General features: G+C 50.7%; 1 protein-coding gene across 2 annotated transcripts in view; it reads left to right on the top strand.

Annotated features, from left to right (window-relative positions):
* Nucleotides 1–17,903: 17,903 nt before the first annotated feature.
* Nucleotides 17,904–18,706, top strand: part of Slc45a4 (solute carrier family 45 member 4) — a 71,884-nt gene continuing 71,081 nt past the window's right edge. Inside the window, exon 1 of one of the 2 annotated variants that reach the window (XM_057791862.1) lies at nucleotides 17,904–18,116. The gene's annotated coding sequence lies outside the window, so the exon portion shown is untranslated. The other variant, XM_057791863.1, reaches the window with a different exon arrangement.

Below are 18,706 nucleotides of genomic sequence, written 5' to 3'. Positions count from 1 at the left end.
GCTGGCCTGACCAAAGTTTAGCCACATCGCCCTTGGTCTCGCTTTTAAGTCCTTCCTATAGAGTCACATGACCCAGGCAAGTGTCTCCAGTGAGGCCCTCTGCAAGCCTGACTCCTCTCCCTCCCTGAATCTTGGAAGTAGCAGGAAAAGCCTTTAGAAATGAGCATGGGAAGAGAGGTGAGCGTGGAGAGGAGGAGTGGGGGGCCCCATCAGCCTCCTGAGCTCCACTTCCCAGGTAGCTACATGTTTGAACTTTTGGTCATCGGCCTCATTTCTCAGATAAGGAAGCTGAGGCACAGGGTGCTCCATGTCACTCTTAGCAGCAGCCAAGGGCCACCGTTGAGGGGAGTCCTACGCATTCTTCCTCTCTCTGGCCCCTATCTCTTCATCTACACATTGAGCAAATCCTGCTTCTACTGTCCCATATCCTGGGGTCATTGCAGGGTCTGAGGAACCCACAGGAGTGGGCCCTCTCCCTCGTGGGCCCTTTCCACCATCTCCCTCACCAGCTGTGCCATAGGAGTCAGGACCAGTTGTGTGGCTGTGTTCCATTGTTTTCCGTTGGTCACTGAGGGCATCCCTCTGGCTGGCCAGGGCATAACACTCAGTTTTTCCATCTGCTTCACAGGCCTTGGGGAGCTGTGGTCTTTGGGATAAACAGTGTGTGTCCTAACCCTACTCTCGCGCTCTCTCTCTCAACTGCTTCTCTTTACCAGGGAGGTCCTGGAAAATAAGCTCCCCACCTCTCCATGGTCTCATCAATGGTACTGTTGTCCCATTGTACAGGTGAGAAAACTGAGGCCCAGGCCAGAATGAACATGTCCCCTTTTGACAGAGTTCCAAGAGCTACAGGGATCATAAGTAAACTCAGTCAGCAGGCAGAAGCCCCATCAGGTAGCCCCAGCATTGCCACCAGCTCTGGGGTCAGATAAATGTTTGGGGATCCCAGAATGGGAGACAAGCAGGCTCCTCACCTTAGGGCAGCTAAGACTGGGGGCCAAGAGACTGACAGGGCTCTGTAGAGTTACCAGGGGAAAAAGCATTCAAAAAAGACAATACTAGGAGGCCCAAAGAGATGATTCAGTGGTTAATAGCATTGGCTGTTCTTCCTGAGGACCAGGATTCAGTTCCCAGGACCCACACAGCAGCTTCCAACTATCTGTAACTCAAGTTCCAGTGCATCTGACTCCCTCACACAGACATACATGCAGGCCAAACACCAATGAACGTAATAAAAATTTTAAAAAGATAACTTCAGCTCTTGAGGGCCCCCCTAGGACCCAGGCAGGAGCACCCTGTGCCGGCAGCTCCCATGACACTCTGAGGTGCAGAGTGGCTTCTCAGAAGACTTGAGCAACAGAAAGTGCATCCGAGAACAGGGACGGGAAGAGCAAGGAAGACAAACTGTGCCGGCTCTCAGAGCAGCCCAAGCGCTGAGTGGGGAAATCCCAGAGCCTCCTACCTAGTGAGTGGAGTGGGACATACAGAAGTGCGTGTGCATTTGTGTGCATGTGTGCATGCGCATGTGCACCTGTGCATCTAAGGGCAGTGGAGGTATGGATGTGTTTGCAAATCCCAGTCTGACACCCGAAGGGGCCCCTTACTTCATAAACTGCAAGTCTCACTTTGACATCAGAGAATCAAATGTTATACAGTTGTCTATGTCAATGCTATAACCATAGTCATGGGGAAACTGAGGCAGGGAGTAAGGAAGTGGGTTGTCTGACATCACAGCTCAGATAAGGAAAGTGACTGAGTGACTCCCACCCCATATTGAAGTAAGGGGTAGCTTGGGTGCAGCCTTAGTGTAGGCCTGGGATGTGAGCTGTCATGCCAGGGTGGTACTGGGCCTGCACTCAGAAAAGAGTCCAGAGTCCCTCTTGGCTTTTGTGAGGAATGTGTGTTGCCTGATGCTGTTGGTGTGGAAGCCAGGGTCCTGGCTTCATGTGATTTACCCTAACCCAGTTGGAAAGCCCCCTTCCTTGCGGCACACCTTCCTCAAAGCCATCGGTGGCCACACACTTATTCTTACACTTTGGACCCCTGAGGCTTTGTCAGGAGAGAGCGAGACTTTCTTCTTTCACCTTGGTGCTCCCCAGATATGAAGGAGGGTGTCCCAAGGGCCTGATCCCCTATGGTGGGGCTGCCAGCCCAGCAGCCAAAGTTTTTGCTCTTAGAGAGAGTAGTAAGGAGGGTGTAGCTGCGGGCTCCTCAGGCGTGGGGTGCTGAACCAACCCAGCAGGTTGGGTGAGAACTAGGTGGGCCTCCTTCCGTCTCTGTACCCCACCCTTTGGGGTGAGGATGACCTTGAGGACAGCCTAGGGTAATGAACAGAGAGACCTTCCAGTTGTGTATGCCTTCATGGGTAGCCAGCAGGAGATCTTAGGATGGTCCAGTCCCTCATGGACAGTGTGTGGAGTATCCCAAGGGAACTGGCCAAAAAGACAATGACCCAGGATTGGGAGGGAAGGTTTCTAACAGGGTCAGGACCTTGTCCACTGTGTTTGAAAAAGATGATTCCAGTCTGGCGTGATGTCACATGCCTATAATCCCAGCACTTGGAAGGCAAAGGCAAAAGGATCAGGAATTTAAGGCCAGTTATATACTGAGTTCCAGGACAGCCTGGGCTACAGAAGGCAAACAAACAATCTCAAAACAAATAAACGAAACAATCCTTCCAAAAGTTCTGCAAAGGCAGGCCTGGAAATGGCCAGGCTATGTGGTAATGACAGTAGGCCACGGTTCTACCACAGTGTTCTTTGGAGTAGCTGTGCATCCAGTCCCTGAACATGGATACTCTGCAGAGGACCAAAGGAATGTGGAGACAGGATTGCAGGGCTATAGGGGCATAGTCAAGTGTTCAAGGACGGGCAAGCTGAGAGTGACCCTCATGCAGCATCTCTGCGTGCAGCTTTTGGCCTTTTTCCTTCCAGTCTTTCTCTGCCTCACTGGTGTTGCTGCTGTCACCTCCACCCACCCCTCCCCTAAGCAGGCCCCTCCTACTACTTCCACTCCTTTCTCTCCTATTGTCTGTTGCTCTACCGTGGACAGCCTCCGGGGCAGGGAGTGCCCACCAGCTGCTAAAGGAGTCACCGTCAAGTCAGTTGCTGAGGAAAGCAGGGTGCTCATGCTAATGAAGCCAGAAGGAACCCCACTGAGCACTGAGCATCATCTTAGACCACCACCGCCACCACCCTAGGGCCCTGCTGCTCCGCTGCTCCAGCCTCTGAGTCATTGCTGGAGCAGTGCCCCCTGCTGGATGCCCCTCTCACCCACCTGGTGCAATGAGGAAGCCCACAGAGCCTCCTGCAGAACCTTCCTGGGTTCTAGGAGTAAGTACTTTCCAGGCCTCCTTGAGCTCCTCAGTTGTCTTTGTGGGGCTCACAGGGGTGACCCCCCACCCCCGCCTTGCAGCTGAGAGGCCACCTCAATCTTAGCTTTAGCTACATGGCATTTGAGTCTTTGGCACCCAGAAAAGAAACTGGCAGAGCAGAGGACTCTCAGGTAAAAGAGAAAGAAAAATGGAGGCTGTATGGGCTGGCACATAAATGTAACCCCAGCACTTGGCAGCAGTTTGAGGCTAGCCTGGGTTAAATAGAAAAACCATGTCTCAGGGCAGGGCAGGGTAGAGTAGGGTAAGGCAAAATGAAGTCCATCTGTTCAAATAAAGGAGGCCACTCTATCCTGAGGGCACCCTAGGGTTTAACTGTAACATCAGCTCCATGTTGATCCCTATAGTTAGTCACAGACTAAGCCACGATCCCACTAACAAACTAGTCATAATCCTGGGAACAGCATGAACACTAACCTACACGGGACTTTGAATGCTAGTTACAGCCTATAGCTGGTCACACACTGAGCCCTGAGCTTATAATGCCCTACACTGAGTTTTGTTTTGTGTTGTCTCTCTCTCGATTTATTTAGTTTTATTTCTCTATGTGAGTGCCTGTTGGAGTGTTTGCACATCATACGCGTGTCTGGTGACCGAGGAGGCCAGAAGGCATTGGATGTGCTGGAACTGAAGTTACAGGCGGTTGTAAGCCGCTAAATGGGCACTGGAAACTGAACTCAGGTCCTCTTCAATAACAGTAAACGTTCTTAACCTCTGGACCCTCTCTTTAGTCCCTGTGGGAATATTTTGGATTTTGTTTGTTTTGTTTTTTGAGATGGATCTCCAGCAGCTCAGTTTGGCCTCAAACTCGTTATGTAGCCGAGGATGATCTTGAATTCCAGATCCGCCTGCCTCTGCCTCCCAAATGCTGGGATTGCGTCACCATGGCCAATGCTGTACTGAGTTCTGACCCTGGTCACAAGCTAAGCCCCGATCTTGGTCACACTCATATACTGAGCTCTGACCCTGATCTGCTCTAAGCCCTCTTTGCTTCCTCTCAGACAGAGCCCCAATTCTCGTCACATTCCAAGAGCTGCCCTTGGTTAGATGTGCATCCCAAACCCTGCACACCTCAAACCCTGCTGCTTTGTCACATGGGTGCTGGCTTTGGCTTGACGGAGCCCTGGCCTGTTTTTCACCCTGTGGTGCCTGGCCCTGTTTACTGGTTGCTTTGCTGACTTCCCTGCACTCCCTCTCCAGGCAGCCTGGAGGAAGGACTATTGCTTAGCTCGGTCCCAGGCTCCCGCCCTGCCCAAACCAGAGGTGCTTGGGAGTTGTTTCCCAGACTGCAGATTAGGGAGGGCTAAACCATCCCACTCGCTGGCAGCCTGCAACCCAGGAGGTCTCAAAGTTTCTTTCCACCTCCAGCATGGTATCCAAGGGGTGTCCCTGGGAACGTGCCCAAACTCTCAAATCTCCTTGGAGCTGAAGTAGCTCCATAGACACCGTGGACAACAGGACTGGCGCAGCCTTCTGCAACCACCATTCTTGGCCCTAGACTTCAGGCACTCCTGACAACTTCTCTGGCCCCCCAGCCTTGGGGTCAGACAGTACTGACCCTGCCACAAGCAACCATCGACTAGAACTACTGCCCTGGCTTTAGAACAGCTGCCCCCACCCAAGTCTCTGTGGCAGGTAGTGGCCTTTGAGTTTAGCCTTGTCTTCTCCCACTTCCTTCTTTATTTTATTTAATTGTTTTGAGGAAGTGTCTCACTTTATAAACCAGGTTAGCTTGAAATTCTCTCTGTAACCGAGGCTGGCTTTGAGTTTAGCAATCCTCGTGCCTCAGCCTCCCCAGAGCTGCTCCCCCACTTCCTTCTCCGTCACATCTTATGTAGTTGGTGCAGGATCACGCCCCAGTGTGTGAGGAAATCACAGGACCACTTACAGGAGTCAGCTCTTTCCTTCCACGTGGGGCTCAGAGGTAGAACTCAGGGTGCCTGTCTTGGTGGCAAGTACTTTCTTTTCCCACGGAGCCATCCTGTCAACTCCCAAGTCCCTTTTTAGAAAAAAGGAAATCACTATTTTCTGTGTTCTCGTGGGGTACCGTGTCCCACACATCCTACCAGAGCCCAGCATCGAATGAGGCACGCTTCATCCCACACTTGCCATGTGGGATGGTGAGGAAACGGAGTCTGCAGTAGGCTCGTAACAGCTTACTGAGGCCAGAGCCATGCCACTGCTCACTATGCTAGCCCTACCCCATTTGCCTTCCAGGGGGCATTCTCCAGTGCCCAGCCTGAAGGACTGCTTGTTTGTTTTGTTTCAAAAATATTTTTCCTATCTTCATTTTATTATAATTAAAGATTTATTTTAATTGTAAATGTGTGTGTGTGTGTGTGTGCGTGTGCCTGTATCAATATACATGCATTACTTGTGTGCAGGTGTCTGTGGAGGCCAGGAGAGGGCATTTGATCCCCTGGAACTGTTGGTGGTGATTGTGAGCTGCCTGATGTGGGTGCTGAGAAGCAAACCCAGGTCCTCTGCCAGAGCAGTAAATACTTTTAACTGTTGAGCCCTCTACCCAGTCTCTATATTTTAATTTAATTTATTATTGTGGTGGTTTGAATAGGAATGCCCCCCCACACACACACACAGGCTCATATAGTTGAACACTTGGTCATTAGGGAGCGGTGCTGCTTGGCAGGGATTAGGACAGTGGTTCTCAACCGTCCTAATGCTGGGACAAGCCTTCAATACAGTTCCTCATGTTGTAGTAAACCCCAGCCACAAAATAATTTTCACTGCTACTATATAACTGTGATTTTGCTACTGTTTTTAATTGTAATTGTAAATATATGTTTTTCTGATGGTCTTAGTTGGCCCCTGTGAAAGGGCCTTTTGTCCTCAAAGAGGTCATGACCCACAGGTTGAGAACCACCGGGTTAGGAAGCATGGCCTTGTTGAAGGAAGTGTGTCACCAGGGGTGGGCTTTGGGATTTCAAATGCTCAAGTCAGCCCCAATTAAATGCTTTCCTTTTTAAGAGACGCTGTGGCTGTGGAATCTCTCCACAGCAATAGAACGCTGACTAAGACAATTACTTTCCTTGAGACAGGATCTCATGTGTCTGTTCTGGCCCCAAACCTGTTACATAGCCAAGGATGACCTTGAATTCTGATCTTTCTGTCTCTGATCTGCCTGTACTTCTGGGATCCCATCATCAAAGGTGACAGGTATGTCACCAATATGCCACCAGATTTATATTACCCTGGGAATTGAACCTAGAGCCTCATGCAGGCCAGGCAAGCACTTTGCCCACTCACCTTATTCCCAGGCTTTGATTTTAATTTTTGAAACAGACTCTAATGTAGCCCAGACTAGCTTCAAACTTGTTAGGTCTCAAACTCAGAGCAAATGACTACCTGGGGTGCCTCTTTAACATATCGAAGTGGAAGCTGGCTGCCAGATTCTCAGCTTTGCAAATACCAGCCACAGAGTCATCAAGACTGGCACACCCGGCCCCCTACTCCGAACCTCTCCAGGCCCTGAGCTTTGCTTGCCTCCCCTCTTCCCCACCAGACCCCCTCTATTTCTCTTCTCTGTATAGCTCAGGCATTTTGGCTAAGAGTCTGTTGGTCTCTCAGTCCTCAGTTCCTCTCTCTCTCTCTCTCTCTCTCTCTCTCTCTCTCTCTCTCTCTCTCTCTCTCTTTCTCTTTCCTTTTCCTCTCTTGCCCCCACTGCTGACCCGATTCTCATCTGGACCATTTCAGATGCCGCTGGCTGTTTTCTCCCTCATATCTACAATAGACCTTCTCCTCAGCCCTATCTTGAAGCAGTCATAGCCTCATTTTTTTTTTTCCATTCAAAACTTACTATGTAGCTGAGGATGACCTTGAGCTCCTGACCCTCCTGACTCTCCCTTCCAAGTGTGAGGATTGCAGCACACCCTGCTTCTCAAGAACTTTTTGAAATGAAACATGAGGGCCTGTGTCCCTCCTGTACTCAGACGCCCCCAGCACTCTCTGCTCAATAGCTTAGGGGGTTGCTAGCAACCTTTCCCTACCTTGGGGTGTTTTGCAGTCAGGGTCTGACAACCCATGGGCTCTTTCATTCTCTCGCTCCTTTCTTACCTATGAACTGCATGCTGGGTACAGGCTGGGCATCAGAGACTGGGGCCAATGGGTTGACTGGAGCCCACCTTCTTCAGCCTCAAGTTAGTCTAGGGCAGGTGGACAGGAAGGGGAGAGAGGCCAGGAGGGGCTGAGAGGTGTGGGAATGGAGGGCAGTCTGTTCAGAAACTACTAAGCTCCATCCTGGGATGGATGCACTCTTCCCTCTGGTCCCTTCCTACCTCAGGTTGTCCTGGGACGGACACCTTCTTCCCTTTGGTCCCTTCCTACCTCAGGTTGTTCTTTAAAGCATCCTTGGGGAGAGAGGGAGAGAGGGTAAGAGGCTCACTATCCATAGAACTTACTCTTATTTGGGGTGGGGGATCAAGACAGGGTTTCCCCAAGCACCCCTAACTGTCCTGGAACTTACTCTGTAGACCAAGCTGGCCTTGAACTCACAGAGATCCTCAGGCCTCTGCCTCCAGAGTGCTGGGATTAAAGGTGTGCGCCACCACTACCCAGCTGCATTTATTCTTTATTTTCTCCACCAGTTTGTCATTTTCTGCCTCAGTGGCCATTGGGCTTCCTACCCCATTGTCTGTTCCCAGGGTCTGCCGGCCTCGGGGGCCGGGTTTGTTTGGTTGTTACCACTTCTTTCTGTGAGCCTCCGTTCTTCCCATTGGATGAGCAAGCTCCTTTCCCATTGGATGAGCAGCCCTTGGTGTCCTGGGGTGCCGGCTATTGATGCAATGATGCCCTGGAGGTTGTGGGAGCTTGTCTGCTGCCATCTGGGAATTGAGAAGAGCTGACTCTCCTGGGGATGCTCTGAAGCCTGCCTGCAGAGAGGAAAAGAGAGCATCTTGGGAAGTATAAATTGGTCTTCTCATAATCAAGTCATAATCAAAACTGAATCGGGGCTATCTTTTCTTTCTTTCTTCCTTTCTTTTAATCAAGTTTGTGTGTGGGGGCAGGTGTCAGAGAACAACCTCTGCTGTCAGTCCTTCCATCTTGTTTGAGACAGGGCCTCTTATTGTTTGTCTCTGATATACCAGACCAACTGGGCCATGGACTTCTGGGGAGTCTTCTCTCTCTCTCTCTCTCCCTCTCTCTCTCTCTCTCTCTCTCTCTCTCTCTCTCTCTCTCTCTCTCTCTCTCTCTCTCTCCTTGATGCAAGAATGCTAGGATTGCAGATGCCATGTAACATGGGTTCTGGGGGCCTGAAGTAGGGTCTATCTTGTTTTATGTACCCACCTTTCTGAGGGGTCTCATGCAGCATAGGCTGGCCTAGAGCTCACCATCTAGTTGAGGATGAACCTGAACTTGTAATCCTCCTGCTTCTACCTTCCATGTTGGGATTATACTTGCATGCAACCACACCTAGTGTTGTGCAGTGATAGGGACTGACCCAGGGCTCCAGATGCCGTCCATACAAGGCAAGCATCTCCTAGCTGAACTAACGCCTCAATTCCTCCCGTCATGTTTTGAGAAAAGGTCTTACTATTCAGATTAGGCTGGCATCAAACATGCTGTGTAACCATGGCCTTAAATTCAAGATCCTCCTCCTACTGCTTCTCAAGTGCTGGGAGTATAAGCATGTGCTATACCATCCCTAGCTCGTTTGTTTTTACACACACACACACACACACACACACGACAGAGGACAACTTTCAGGAGTCAGTTTCCTCCTTCCACTATGTGGGTCCTAGAAATCAAATGCAGGCTGTCAGGTTTGGTGGGACACTCAACCATCTCACTAGTCCTCAGTGTTCTGTTTGCTGAATGCTAAGGGAGGCAGGGCTTACTGTCAGCTCCAGTGAGCTGAGAAGGCTGCCTGAAAGATACACTGGGCAGGCTGGCCCAAGTAACAAGGGCCAGAGGATTTTGAGAGTGAAGGTGGGAGGAAGGAGAGGCAGCCCGAAGGGATGAGGGGCTGATCCTAAGAGATGGATGCTTAGCTGAAAACAGTGGCCCCAAAGGGAGGAGCACCCTGGGGACTGCGGTGTCTTGTTGATGCCAGCCAGTGGGGCGGTCCCATACATAACCTGCCTTCACCCTTCCTTCTTAGAGCTGTGCCAGGTGCCTCGCCCTGCCACCTGCCGTGGGAGGCTCCTCTCCAGGTCACCCTGGTCATTTGGTTCATGGCTGTGGCTCAGATGAACTGAAGTGACTCTTCCCTTGCCCCTGCTCATCTAGACAAGTGGCCTAGATATGCGGTGCTGTGGCCCCCTCCCCCACAGGCCCGGAAGCTGCTTGCAAGAGACAGACAGTCTTCATGGGTTCAGGTCCCTGCTTAGCCACTTGCTCACTGTGTGATCCCAGGCCTGATACCTCAGCTGTCTCTCTTTCCTCTTCTACAGAGAGGATGCTAACTGCGCTTAGTACAGGACTGCCAAGTGCGTGAGGCAGCATGTTCTGTTTTGTTCTGAGACAGTGTCTTAGCCTCCAACTCAGGATCCTCCTGCTCCTGTCTATGAGTGCTAGGATGTCAGGCCTGTGCCACCATGCCTGGCTTGTGAGGTGTCTTTGGTCACACAGGACCTGAACTGTTTGCTTGGTTTTTGGTTTCTCTGTGTAGCCCTGGCTGTCCTGGAACTTGCTCTGTAGACCAGACTGGCCTCGAACTCACAGAGATCTGCCTCCTGAGTGCTGGGATTAAAGGTGTGTGCCACTTTGCCCTGATGACCCTAAACTCTTAATCCTCATGCTTCTACCTCTTCAGTACTGGGATTACAATCGAACACAATATGCCTATCTTTTTGTTGTTGTTTTTGCCATTTGTTTTTCACTATATAGCCCAAGATAGCCTCAAACTTTCATGGATCCTCGTGCTTCAGCCTCCCTTTCAAGTACTAGAATTATAGATACTCTCCATCATGCCTGGTTTATCCTAGGGATCTTCCAATGCTGTTGCTGTCCTGGACTGTGCCTCAGTGGGTCCTTCACAATCATTTCCGTATGTCCTCACCACAGAGCTGGGGCTATGGGGACAGATTCTCTTCACAAATGAGGAAACAGGCTTGGGGAAGGACTCACCTGCTGTTCAGAGACAGCTGAAGAACTTTGAACTTCCAAGGAGATGTACTTACGTGGGAAACCATGTGACCATCAGGTGTCCATATGACCTGGGTCACCCTGGAAATTGTGTGATTATACCCGACATGGCCCCTTAACCTTGAAAGGATCTGTGGACTCTAGCAGTCTCTGTTTCATGGCTGATTCTGGAACCGAAAGTTCTGATGTGGATCTGTGCCCAAGTCCGAGGCCTTTTTAATTAAGGCTTCTCATTGCCCAGACTCTTGGATTGATGGCCTGCAAGATTTCAGGTCCTACTGTGGAAGGCTAGGGCTCTGCGACTTGCCGGAGGGAGATCCGGGCTAGAGAGTATAGGCTCACTCATCCCAGGGAGTTTCCTTACTCTGTGGGGTTCCCATCCACTTCATTCCCAGTAGGGCTTACAGCATTGGGGGAGGGACTTCTGCAGGGTACATGGCGTGAAGAGCATTTAAGCACAGCTAGCTGGGGAGAGGGGTTCGGGGCACTCTAGACACAGCTGGACAGTCTCAGAGCGGAGAGATGGGTGTGGCCCAAAGAGGTTGCTCAGGAGCTTTGGCACTTTATAAGCATGCTAATCGCGACAATGAGCAACTGGAAAATAGGAACTTTTAAAGGCGTTCGCTATTGTTGTTTTTTAATGTAGACTGGGCATGGTGCTGCATGTCTGCTATGATCTTGGCACTCTGGAAACAGGCTGGAGTATCAGGAATTCAATGCCATCCTGGGTTACATGGTGAGCTTGGGGCCATTCTGGGCTACAAGAGGCCCTGTCTCAAAACAAGAAAAAGCAAAACAATTGTTTCAGCAAAGGTGATTACCCAGGGAAGGTTCAGTTGGGACACAGCCTTTCCCTTCCTCTTTCGAGTCTCCTGTCCCAAGCCTAGCAGGCAGGCTGCAGTCCCCAGAGTGAACTTGCTTTGGGATTGAAGGGATTTGGCAAGGTAGGAAGGGGCCCGGTTAATAAGTGGGTGTGTTTGTCGCTGCTGTTGTTCTTCTTGTTGTTGTTGTTTTGTTTAGTTGTCTGTTTCGTGACAGAGTCTCACGATGTGGCCCAGACTGGCCTCCTACTCTTGATCCTGCAGCCTCAGCCTCAAGCCTCCAGGTGCCAGGATTACAGGCGTGTACCTCCACACCCAGCTTGGTGTTGAATTTTAATCACAGTACAATCTGAGCCATCCCAATTTATACAGGGCTTCAGCGCACGTCACCTCCCTCCCTTCCCAGGAACCTACAAGTACAAGGTTATCACTGATCAATCTGACATTTTCATGGCTGCAGAGAGGCAAGGACACTCCCAGAAGAGTTCAGAGGTGACTTTAGAGAGTAGGACAGCCAGCCATATGAAGAGTCAAAAAGGGGGTCCAGGGGAGGAGAGATGGGACAGACCCTTAGGAGTGTCTTAGATGCACATAGGGCTCTATACCTCCTAACAGCCCTTCATCCTTTCCCTTGGGGCCACCTCCTCCCCTCAATCCTCACCTTTTCCAGCAAGCAGAGAGGATGCTCAGGTTAGACATGTTCCCTCCCCACTTTAGCTCCTTTGTCTGTGAAATGGGATCATCATACCCGTGCTCAAAGTATAGAGTATTAAGGACAGGGTGTGGATAGATATGAGTGGGATGAGTTCATCTCCTTCTCTGCTGCCTATGTCTTGGGCTGCATTGAGCACTTTCTACCTCTCTGTTGTGGTCCAGCAGGTTTGCTGTGCATTCCAGAGGTGGGAGTCCCACTTTTCTCAGCTCAGCCTGAGGAGCAGGTCTGGGAAGACCACCAGTCTGGAGCTGTCTTGGGGCAGGCTGTCATGCATTGGCGCAGGGTGGGGTGCAGACATCTACCCTGAAAGGGCTATCATTCTCTCATGTGTAAGGCACAGAGATGGACAGGAAAGGAAAGATTCCCAACAGCAATAAGCAGCATCCACCCTTCCTTCATCTGCCATCTTGCTTACCTGATACCTAGTCAGATGTGCCCCAGGGGTGAGTCTTGGCCATGTCATCTATGGCTGTACAGTGGCAGGTACAGCCTCTTGTGCCCCATCCTTCTTGTCTCAGGGAAGCACACACACACACACAGCCCCAAATGAAAGGAATGCAGAGGGTCTCCACAGCTAAGATGGGGTGACATTCAGACAGCAACGAAGCCTTCGCGGTACTCCAGGCTCCTAAGCAGCTGGGAGGTCAGAGTGCTTTACACACAGGGACTCGGGATTTGCTTTATAGTTTGTGGTAGCCTTGTTTTTAAAGAGCAAACAACAAACAAACAAAAAACTGCCGAGCATCTGGGGCTCAGTGGTTTCAGAGAACTGGAGTTCAGTTCCCAGCACCTGCATTAGGTGCTCATAACCACTTGTAACTCTGGCAGAATCAGAAACTTGCCCTTTCGGCTAGGCTGGCAGACTGGGGAGCTCTGGAGCAGCTTGCTTCCGCTCTTCGGTGCTGGGGTTACAGCTTGTGGAGCTGTGTTAGGCTATGTGTGTGTGTGTGTGTGTGTGTGTGTGTGTATGTGTGTATTCAAAATTCATCTGCCATCTTGCTTACCTGACATCTAACCAGATGTGTCCCAAGAGTATGCATATATGTTTTTAAAATTGAGCCCCAAGCCGGGCGGTGGTGGCGCACGCCTTTAATCCCAGCACTTGGGAGGCAGAGGCAGGCGGATCTCTGTGAGTTCGAGGCCAGCCTGGTCTACAAGAGCTAGTTCCAGGACAGGCTCCAAAACCACAGAGAAACCCTGTCTCGAAAAACCAAAAAAAAAAAAAAAAAAAAAAAAAGAAAAAAATTGAGCCCCAAGTCCTCTGAAAGAGCTGGCAGGAATCTTAGCCTCTGAGCCATCTCTCCAGTCCTATGTGTCAGGCTTTTTAAATTGTAGGTACTAGGAATTCAAACTTGGGTCCTCACGCTTACAGAGCAAGCACTCTTAATGCTTGCACTGTTTCCCTAGTCCCTCTCTAGTCTTTTATCTGATAGCTTCATCTCATTCTCCACTATAGAACTAAACTCCTGAGCTATTTCCACACCTCGGGCTTAGAAACTACCTTCCCAAATTCCACTTAATCAAGCACTGATTTCCTCTTTGTAACTTTCTTCAAACAGAGTCTTGCCACAGAGTCCAGGATGGCCTCCAACTTGGGGCAATACTCCTGCCTCTGTGTCCCAAGTGTGTAAGTGAAGTACCTCCACACCCAGCTTAAGCATGAACGTTCATGCATGCAGTCATCTATTCTTTGTGAGATGTTTACTGAGGGCGGGCAAGATGGCTCAGCCGGTAGAGATGTATTTGCTGAGTGCCTGCAGCAGCTCAGCTCTTCTGCTGGGCTCTCAGCGGTGGCTGCTAATGCTCGCTCATCTGTACGTGCTTCCCATTCCGCTGTGGCATCCTTAGGGAGAGGAGTTCCCAGCTCTAAGTAGTGGAGTCCAGTGTGCCTAGAGGACATGGTTCCCGTGCACTCCCTATCTGCTTGCTGATAAATGAAGGTGAAAAAAGATCAATAAATATCATCAGTTAGTGAATAATTAAACAAGGTCTTAAGCTGGTTCTTGGTACTTTGTCCTCTATTGTCTTTTTCAAAGGCATCATTTGTTTTTTTAATTTTTTTTTTTTCAAAGCTGGATGTGGTGGTACATACCAGAAGAATAAGATCATTCTTGGATACAGGGGGAGTTTGAGGCCAGCCTGGACTGATGAGTCCCTATTTCAAACAACAATAAAATGAAAGATAACCCCCCTCCCCCATTGTTTGATTTTTCAAAACAAGGTTTCTCTGTAACTTTGGAGCCTGTCCTGGGACTAGCTCTTGTAGACCAGGCTGGCCTCAAACTCACAGAAATCCACCTGCCTCTGCCTCCTAAATACTGGGATTAAAGACGTGCGCCAACCACTGCCTGGCTGAAAGATACCTATAAAAAGCTGGTGTAGCAGTGTCTGCCAGCGATCCCGTAACATAACCTGGAAAATAGAGGCAAGAGCATCAGGAGTTCAAGGTTATTCTTAGCTACACAGTGAGCTGCAGGCTACCCTGCTCTACATGAAACTCTGTTTCAAACTTTTATTATTATTTTATTTATTTATTTATTTATTTATTTATTTATTTATTTATTTTGGGTTTTCGAGACAGGGTTTCTCTGTGGTTTTGGAGCCTGTCCTGGAACTAGCTCTTGTAGACCAGGCTGGTCTCGAACTCACAGAGATCCGCCTGCCTCTGCCTCCCGAGTGCTGGGATTAAAGGCGTGCGCCACCACCGCCCAGCTAAACTTTTATTATTTTATTTAACCCCAATGACTGTAGTGTGGAGCGGCAGGGGCGCTTCCCTGCCGCCCCAGCTCCTGGCCGCCTGGCTAACTTATACCACAAAATAATTACACGGAAACTGTATTCTTTTAAACACTGCTTGGCCCATTAGTTTTAACCTCTTATTGGCTAGCTCTTACATATTGATCTAACCCATTTCTAATATTCTGTGTAGCACCACGAGCTGGCTTACCAGGAAAGATCTTAACCTGCGTCTGTCTGGAGTGGGAGAATCATGGCGACTGCCTGACTCAGCTTCTTTCTCCCAGCATTCTGTTCTGTCCACTCCGCCTATCTAAGCTGCTGTCCTGTCAAAAGGGCCAAGGCAGTTTCTTTATTAACCAATAGACATATGACCCTCCTCCATCAAATGACAACAAAGAATGATATTTTAAAGAAAAGATTTATTATTTTAAATTATGTGTATGTTTATGTACCCTAGTACATGTGCCTGGGAAGGCCAGAAGTGTTGGATCTTCCTGCGACTGTAGTTAGAGAAAGGCGTGATGTTTTGATGGGGTTGCTGGGAACCAAACTCAAGTCTTCTGCAAGAGAGCCATCTCTCCAGTCCTCATACCATGAACTATGTCTTAGTGGCGTGCTCATTTCCAGGTGAGGACTCAGTAAAGTGCACGGTCACACAGGTGAAACATGGCTCAGATGGAACTGCAAGTCAAGTATCAACTGGGGCGGAGCAGGTAAGGTGACGCAGTGGGTAGAGGGACTTGCTGACAATCCTATTGTGTTCTTGGAGACCCTCAAAGGGCTAGAAAGACAGTGCACCGGTGCAAAACGCACACTGTTCCGGCAGAGGATTTAGCACCCATGTCAGCAGCTCACACCCACCTGCAACCCCAGCTCCACCTCTTGCAGCCTCTGGGCACCAGCACTCATATGCACACACGCCCACACGGAAACATACGTGCACACAGAATTTAAAAAAAAAAATCCTCAAAAAATAAAATCCTCAAAACACAACAAAGCAGCCAAACAACAACATTAACAACAAAATGTCAACAGGGGAGGCATGCCCTCACTGATGGTCACCCACGAGTCACCCACAGGAGGACACCGTTGGAGAAACTGTCACAGACTGAATACACTGTATGCCAAGCACCCAAACCAGGAACCTGAAGCACCACCAGGCCCTGGACTCACCCACCATACCCTTTTCCTGGTCCCAGCACCCTCCCTCAAGCTTAGTCACCGTCCTGACTCCTTAATCCAGCTACAGACATCTACAACTCTATATAAGCATGAGGCAGAGATTTCTGTGTAGCTCTGGTTGTCCTGGAACTCACTCTGTAGACCAGGGCGACCTGACCTTGAACTCAGAGAGCTTCCTGCCTCTACCTCCCCAGTGCTGGGATCAAAGGTGTGTATCACTATCACTTAACTATTATTACAGCTAAATTTCTTGCCCCTAAGACAGATTCCTGTGTAGTCACAGCTAGCCTGGAACTCTCAATGCCACACAGACCTTCCAAGTGCTGGGAAAACGGAAGTGGAGCTTTGTACCCATTTTTTTTTTTGAGGCAAGTAGCACACAAAGTGGCCTGTTACTCACTAACTAACTCAAGCTGGCTTTGAACTTCTGAGAATCCCGACACTGATGGGCGCCCAGCTCTGGTCTAACTTCTTTTGCTCAAAGCCGTAAGAGTCACCCATATTTACTGGGCGGTGGTGGCACACGCCTTTAATCCCAGCACTTGGGAGGCAGAGGCTGGCGAATCTCTGTGAGTTTGAGGCCAGCCTGGTCTATGAAGTGAGTTCTAGGACAGCCAGAGTTGTTACACAGAGAAACCCTGTCTTGAAAAACAAAAAAAAAAAGTCATTCATATTTATCTTCTGTAGTTATAATTTTTTAAAATTTATTTATTCTTATTTTATGTATCTCGGTGTTTTGCCTGCATGTTTGTCTGTGTGAAGATGTCAGACCTTGGCGTTGTGGTTGGTAGCTGCCATGTGGGTGCTAGGAATTGAACTTAGGTCCTCTGGAAAAGCAATTGGTGCTCTTAACTGATGAGCCATCTCTCCAGTCCCTGTAGTTGAAAATTGTTCACTGTCAATCCAATGAGTGGCTATGTCACAATTTATATAACCCTTCAATAATCGACACATTATCACAGGACTGATTCCAGCTTGAGGCCACGCTAAACATCACTGTTAAGAACAGTGGAAGCACTGGGAATTGAGTCCTTTAAAGTAGATTTTCAGGATGCATGGTGTGCTGACACTCAGGAGGCAGAGGCAGGCAGATCTCTGAGTTTGAGGCCAGCCTGGTCTACAGAGTGAATTCAAGGCCATTCAGAGCTACGGAGTGAAATTCTGTCTAAAAACAGCCAACTGAACTAGAAACAAAGAAAAAAGAAGATATCCCCGTGGTGGTGAGTCTTGCAGTTGCTCCCTTTCTTGCCAACACTTGGCATTGTCAGATTTTCCCATTTTATCTGTTCTGGAGACTGACCAGGACACTTTGTAAATTCCTCCCAAGTTTTTCAGATAGATCATAAGATTTCTGCTTTACAGATGAAGACATCAGGGCCCTGAGAGGTCACTTAAACCTTGGCATAGGCTTAGGGCTGGGTTGATAGTAGGGCATCACCCATCATTTCTTGTATCTGTCCAGCCCCCTTCTGGACCTGGGCTCTCAGCACGGGGAGAGATCAGTTCTGTGACCCAGGTTTGGGTGGCTTGGGCATTCATGGCTCAGCGGATGTTCGAAGAGCTTCAGAAATGGGAGATGACCAGAGAGGGCAATGAATGAGAAGGAGTAAGGATGGGGGAGTTACAGGCAACCAGTTTGCGGCCAAGAGGGGTGTAGTTCTGTTGGCAGAAGGTGAGCACAGCGAGTTACACCTCTGCGGCCTGGAGAGCCTGAGGGTTTCTAGCAGGAAAGCCAGGCGAGGGCGGTGGAACACACAGCCGCCGCCAGAGCCCACTACCAGGCCCTGGGCGGGGCTCGGCAGGAGGGCGGGGCTTTCTCAAGGGGCGGGGCCACTGACTGCTTCCGACCAATGGACGTGCGCGACTTAGGCTCCTCCCTCCTATCCTGCTGCATAGTCATGAGGCGCAGGCCGGCGCTGCGTCAGCGGAAGCGGCGCGCAGCGGCTGTTTCCGACCTGATAAAGCGGCGTTGTCCCCGCGCGCTGGCCGCAGCCTCGCAGCGCTCCCTCAGTGCCCGAGTCGCTGACTGACGGACCCGCCCGGCCGGCCTCCGCCGAGGGCGCAGCCGCCGCCCGGACGCCCCGCCGCCCCCCCGGTGCGCCCGGGGCCCCGCACCCCAGCCGCCAGCTAGCCCCACCAGCCCCGCGGCCCCGGCCGGAGGAGACAGGTGAGCGGCCGCACCTGCCGCCCCGCCCCCTCCGCGCGACCCGGGCCTCGAACCGGCGGCCCGACCGACCCCGCGTCTTTCCCCCGCCCCCACCCGGCCGCTGCGCTGCAGCCCGCACCTGCCCTTGCTCGTCCGCATCTTCGGCCCCGCGGCCGCGGTGTCTGCCTCCTAGCGCACCGGCCCGGGGCCACCCCTGCGCTCACCTCCCGCCTCTGGCGCTGGGTGCGCACCCTCCTCTGCCCAACCCTTGCTAACTTCTGGGAGTTCACCGACTCTGGGCCCACTACCTTGAAATGCTTCTGGGCCACCGCTCTCTATCCTTGTCCCCCAACATACATTGCTTGCAGCGCTGCTAGCTGGTGGCCTGACCCTTTTGCGGCCACCTTTATTTCCCGGAGCCCACCTCGTTCCTGGAGAAGACGGGAGGGAGCACTACGCTCCAGGTGCAGAGCCTCGGATTCGGAGAAGCCCCCGTCCCTCTCCCATCTTCCTCAAGTCCCTTGAGCTTAACCCATTCCTCTCCAAGGTGTGCTGCGCTAGATGGGCGCCCGGCGAGCACACTCCTGCGGAGGGCTTTTCCAGGGGAGGTA

The sequence above is a fragment of the Chionomys nivalis genome, chromosome 17 (genome assembly GCF_950005125.1).
Source record: "Chionomys nivalis chromosome 17, mChiNiv1.1, whole genome shotgun sequence".
NCBI classification, from domain to species: Eukaryota; Metazoa; Chordata; class Mammalia; order Rodentia; family Cricetidae; genus Chionomys; species Chionomys nivalis.
Note: the sequence above shows the minus strand (reverse complement) of the source record. Positions and strands in the feature narration are given on the sequence as shown.